The sequence below is a fragment of the Pteropus medius genome, unplaced genomic scaffold (genome assembly GCF_902729225.1).
Source record: "Pteropus medius unplaced genomic scaffold, Ma_sr-lr_union100, whole genome shotgun sequence".
Classification (NCBI taxonomy): Eukaryota; Metazoa; Chordata; class Mammalia; order Chiroptera; family Pteropodidae; genus Pteropus; species Pteropus medius.
The window spans coordinates 14,021,566-14,027,565 of NW_024349519.1; the positions used below are offsets into that span (position 1 = coordinate 14,021,566).

At 35.1% G+C, this 6,000-nt stretch overlaps 1 protein-coding gene and 1 pseudogene across 1 annotated transcript in view; one reads left to right on the forward strand and one right to left on the reverse strand.

Annotated features, from left to right (window-relative positions):
- Nucleotides 1-6,000, forward strand: part of LMNTD1 (lamin tail domain containing 1) — a 254,462-nt gene that overhangs the window by 110,968 nt on the left and 137,494 nt on the right. The window lies entirely within an intron of this gene.
- Nucleotides 5,579-5,697, reverse strand: LOC120618654 (uncharacterized; annotated as a pseudogene).

Below are 6,000 nucleotides of genomic sequence, written 5' to 3' on the forward strand. Positions count from 1 at the left end.
GAGCTGAGGTTTTATTAAGCCAGCTGTTTAAAATGGGGAAAATACCATGAGGGTTGCTATGTATGTCAAATGAGATAACAGATATAAATGCCTATCAGTGTCTGGTATGCAGTAAGTGCACAATAAACTTCTCCTAGAATTGTTGCTTTCTTAACATCTGTTAGGATTAGGACAATTTCCAAAGTGGAAATATCTGTTGTAATCATGTCTATAGTTACCACATGCTTCTATTAGCTAATTGCAGTTTGATTCAACTTTCTTAGCACATATCTTTTTACTAGGTGGGGACCTAGAGACTATGTCTATGTTGCCTTTGCAACATTTCATTTCAGGCATAAGCCTGAAAAAAATAGCTTGGAGAATCATTTATACAACTCTACAATACTTCAGTTCTCACTGTGGAGCAACAGTTGGAAAGCTTAGCTCCTTTAGTTTGTTAGAAACTTCTGATATTTGATCTTTTTGCTAAATTCTTGGCAATGGCCTTAAGGCAAGTAGGAATCAAGTTGCTTAGATTAGTATGACTTTGAAGTTATTCCTCTGTTTCTAACGCTAGTATTATAAAACTAGGAACTCCAAACAAACGGAGATAGCTGTATGCCTTGCTTGACCTTTCAAACATCATTTCTTTTATTCTGGACATTAATTGCACTTGATTAAGTAGTCTATATCACATTACTTTGGCTATATTTAATGTTGTAACATTTGCTTCAAAGACTTTGCTTTGAAAAAATCGAAATTATCTACTGAATAATAATATTCAATGTAATAATACACTGAATACATTCCTGAACAAAATTGACATTATCTCTTTGCTGAGATTTTGTTTCAAGAGCATTTGTACTTGATTCTTGAAGCATTTTTATTATGGCTGCTTTAAAGCCTCATCACATAATTACGACATCTGGTTTATGTAGGCGTTGATGTCAATCATCTTCTCATTCAAGTTGTGATTTTCTTGGTTCTTGGTATGACAGGTGATTGTTTTTATTGCCTTGGACATTTTGTCTATTATGTTAGGAGTCTCTGGATACTGTTTAAATCTTTTATTCTAGCAAGTTTAGATTTAGCACATATGTCTTGGCCTACTATTATGTGTTGTGATTCCATCAGCAGTTTACTTTTCAGAGCCTTATTTTTGTCTCCTTGGTTTATCTGATGCTGATGGCATTCTCACTTGTCCCTGCTGGTGCTACTTGAGGGAGTCAAAAGCTGTCTCCTGGCCAGGGCACTGAATGTCTCTTAGTCTGGGAGGAGTATAGTGGCATTTTCCCCATTGGTGCCGCCAAGCTGCCTTGGCATCTGAACAGGGAAGGAGAACCTTGGGAAAAAGAGCCTTCCCAAGTTAGGCCACTTATTGTAGCTGAGTCCCTCTTGCCAGTTTCGTCCCTCCTATTCCTATCCTGATGTCTTCAGGCGGTGACTACAGTTTTAGAATGTAAATCGTTCTCCTTTTCCTATACAACAAAATTTATAATTAATACAAAGAAGACTGACAGTATAATTAAAGAAACAAACATATAGAAAACACTTACTATTTTCCATAAAAATTTTTTCAAAATAACAGAAAAGTTGAATGAAGAACAATAAACACTCATCCACCCCTATCTGGATTCAACCACTGTAGAGTTGCCAGATAAAATACAGGATTCCCAGTTAAACTTGAATTTCAAATACATTATGAATAATTTTTAAGTATGAGTATGCATGCAATATTTGGGACATACTTATACTAAAAAAATTATGTATTGTCTATCTAAAATTCATTTAACTGGGTATCCTGTTTTTATTTGGCAAATCTGAAAGCCCTAACTTACTGTTAACATCTGTTCTTACTTGTTCCATTCTTCTTTCAAATATAGTTCTTTGCCAAACCATCTGGATAACATTTGAAAAATAAAATTCCGAATAGGTTTGTATGTGTATTTGAAGCAGACTCATCTGCATTGGCTTTTTCTTTTTTTCTTCCTTCCCTTCCCTTCCCTTCCCTTCCCTTCCTTTCCCTTCCCTTCCTTCCTTCCTTCCCTTCCTTCCCTTCATCTCTCTCTCTGTTTCTTTCTTTCTTTTTCTTTCTTAACTAGTGCTTGAAACTACTTTTCCCATTTGTTATTATGTAGTGTTAATTCCCCCACTCTTGCCTGGAATCTAGGCTAGTTCTAAGTGCACATGCATAATATAATTACAAAAGGACTTCAAGTCTCATTTCAAAAAACCAGTTGCTGTCAGAAATGAAACTATACCCAAGTGGCCTCTGAGCACTATCCTTCTAGAATTAATACTAAAACCATTTCAAGCTAAGGGCAAGCATTCGATGGAAACTCTTGTATTGACTAAGAAACTATCATTGCTTGATTCTCATAGATTTTCTAGCTTTTCTAAATTTTTAAATATGGGAAATCTCACTGAAATTATCCTTTCTTTAGACATATTCGTATTTGTAGGTACTTTAATGTAATGGTTATAAGAGCAAAATATCTACTTCATACTTGTCACAAGGCTTAGGTGAGCATTGTGCTTGGCATAAGTAAACTGGCAATTATCACGTAGTTCTTCATTATAATTTATCAGACTTTTAACAGAGCCAATTTTACATTATGTGCTCCCTAGTTTTCGCTGGAAATAATTTCCACACTGGTTTGAATACTTCTAAACCACAGCTACTGCTCACAACCTTCTTATTACAATATACCCAAATAGTCATATACAAAAGCAGAATGGTGGTTAAAAGGGCTGAGATCTCAATTGTATTCTTAGACCCCAGCAACACAGATATGGGTCAGAAACCACCATCTAGATAGAAGTGTAGTAGAAAACAAATTTGGCTTATCATCAACAATATGGTGTGTGTATGTATGCACACACATATGAGTGTCAGTGATGAAAAATAATACTAAAATACATAAACGTACCAAGCTATCCTTGACCTTAAAACTGAATAGTTTCAATTCTTTTTTTTGTTTGTTTTTTTATATAACATTTGTATATGTGATTTCATTCTCTACATCTGTTCTAGTTTCTCCACATTCTTTTAAAAGTCTGATGACCCGGACTGGACACATTGATTTGATAAGTACCTAACTAATAGGAATTTTGAAGAAAAGATCGTTTCCCATATAAATAGCAAGGGACTGTATAGACAAGATATGTTACACAATTAAAAATCTGTTAAATGATCAATTATCAAAGATGTGGGTCAGTCACAATGCAGAGGTGAGTGTTTCAGCATGCTCTGGCTGTTATACAGAGCATAACATGAAACCTATCAGTCAACTTCTAACAGACAATTCCAGGTCAGCCAGACTGATGGGATTTTTAGTGCTGATTGCATTGGCTTTGCATTTGCTGTTATGAAAGAGACAACCAACAATTTCTTAAAACATAAATCAATGTGCATGTGTTGACCCATAACCCATGAAACAAACAAATAAAAAGAGTTGTCATTAAATTAATAATTCTCAGTTTGGATGGGAATGCTGCCCTTATTAAATTCAGAGTGGATTCATTCTAGGAATAATTTTGGTATAGTGGCTCTCATTTATTATAGATTATCAACCTTCAGTGCTCTGTTGCCAAAATACTTTGGCTCATTCGCAAGCCCCAAGAATTGCGTAATTTTTTCTCTCCTCCTCAGAGCCATTTGCAATATCTCTAGATGTCTTTCTTTCTCATTTTATTTACTTCTTTTGTCTTAAGTTTCCTAAGAATTTCTGTATTCTATTCATAACATATTAACAATGGTTCATAGCCATATATTGATTTACATGAACCTCTCAAAATTGTGTGCCTTTGTTCCTTTACTTGGCTTATATGTTTTTTAAACCTGTCCACAATCTCAGATAAGCATTTTCTACAAGTCCAAATTTCTCCTTTCACCTGCACATGGACTGGTACAGATATTGACAAATGAAATGTGTCTTTCAACCAATGTTTATTTTCTCTGACTAGATTCAAAGGGCTTGATTGGCTGCATGTAACAAACATAACAAAATAACAACAATAATAAAACAAATAAAAAGAAAAACCTTGTGGTTAAAATCAGCCAGAACTTTCTTTATCTCTCCCACATTAAAATGTCTGGAAGTAAGAAGGCCAGGCTAGTAAGGCAGCTCCATAGTTAACACAATTTTGAACTCCTATTGTCCAGCTACCTGCCATCTTCAGTGTGCAGCCTCACAGTCCAAGTGGATTATCCTAGCTTCAGCCATCACATCCATGTTCCAAGAGGCGTGGTGGAGGGAAAGAAGGAAAGACAGCTTCACCTCCTTCAAGAAAATTATTTGGAATTCCCACACATCACTTCTAGTAGATTCTCATTGACTAGAACATAGGTGCATGCCCACTCCAGCAGCAAAAGAGATTGGAAGTGCAGTTTCTTACTCCAGGTGAGGATGTGTCCCACTATTAAGGAGAAAGGAATCAATGGACAATGGACTGGACAATGAGCAGTCTTCATCACAGATCCCAAATATTGTGTTGGTAAAAAAATTTTCAACCTGGAAACAGTGGTTTAGAATGTCAGTGTGATGTGAACATTTTCTTCGGTAACTATGCACCAAGCACTTGCCTAGTTTATTCATTAAGTACTATGTCAAAAAATTCTTCATGAAAACCTGGGAAGACAATGCTATTATTACGTCTCAGAGCTAAATAGTTGCATTTTAAAAGTGACAAAGCTGAAGTACAGAGAGGATAAGTAATATACCTTAAGCCACGCAGTTCATGGTAAATTGGTCATTGGACCCAAGTAGTCAGTTCCCTGAACCTGTGCTGTTACCCATATTGCTGTGTTACCTATAAAGTAGTATAAGAGCATTGCCTTTCTAAGAGTTTTTCAGCATAAACCATGGCAGTACTCTCAGAAATTCTGTGACACTGTAGTTATTATGATACATGCATGCATATGCACATATTTGAAAAAACGAATATCTCTGCCTTTATTTGTACATGATATGCAAGATTCTCTGAACTCATAATTTCTTAGTGGTGACGTACTACTCCTGCCTCATCTTTCATTTGGTGTTTTCTTTCTTTTTCTGCTTATTAGAAACGTGTCGTTTGTTTTAATTAAACCCAGTTGCTACAGTGCATTCATTTTTCAAAGCGTTTTAGTTTTATCTCTACCTAGGACAATTGAGATACATTCATGATTCAAGATGGTGATGTCAGTTTATTGGGTGGGGAATGGCCACACTGTTGGGAAGCGTTGTCAGCTTAGGCCCAGGATAGACGACAGGTTCATTGTAGAAAACAAGATTAACAGAGTTTGGGAGATTGATTTCAGTCTAGAGGAAGATGTTGAATTGTTTTGATTACACAGAAAAAAAATCAAAATTTTAGTTACAATATACTGACAGATGTTTGGCAAATTGGAAAATATACTATAGTCTGACTATCACATTAATAGATTGTTACCGTAGGGGAAAACTAATCTCAAAACAATCTGTATGTTTTCAATTTTTATTTTATTTATTTATTTATTTATTTATTTATTTATTTATTTTAGATGATGCAACCCTTGGTTGACCTCACAGATTGCAAGGACCCTGTCAGCTTACAATCCCTTATTTTTTATTTTTTACGCCTACAGCACCTGGTCTTCCTAGGTAGTCACCCATCCAAGTACTAAACAGGCCCGACCCTACTTAGCTTCTGAGACCAGACGGGATCGGGCTTGTTCAGGGTGACATGGCTGAAGACAATCCGTGTGTTTTTTAAGTCCATATATATTTTTTCTAACTTAATTATTGTATTACCTTCATATAAAATTAAAATCTTCTAGTCAAAAGTCCATTATATTAATATTTTATGTCAATTGCTGTTTGAAATAGTCTTCTTTTTAAATAACTAATGAAAGGTAGAGAAGATTTATGCTTATGGAATTCATTATTATTTCCGACTGTTCGGAAAATGAATTTTTATAGTTCTCTATTTCTGTAAGTCATGTTATAGTTTTCCAGAAAAAACTGCAAGAAAATGGAATAAAGATATCAAAACGACTTT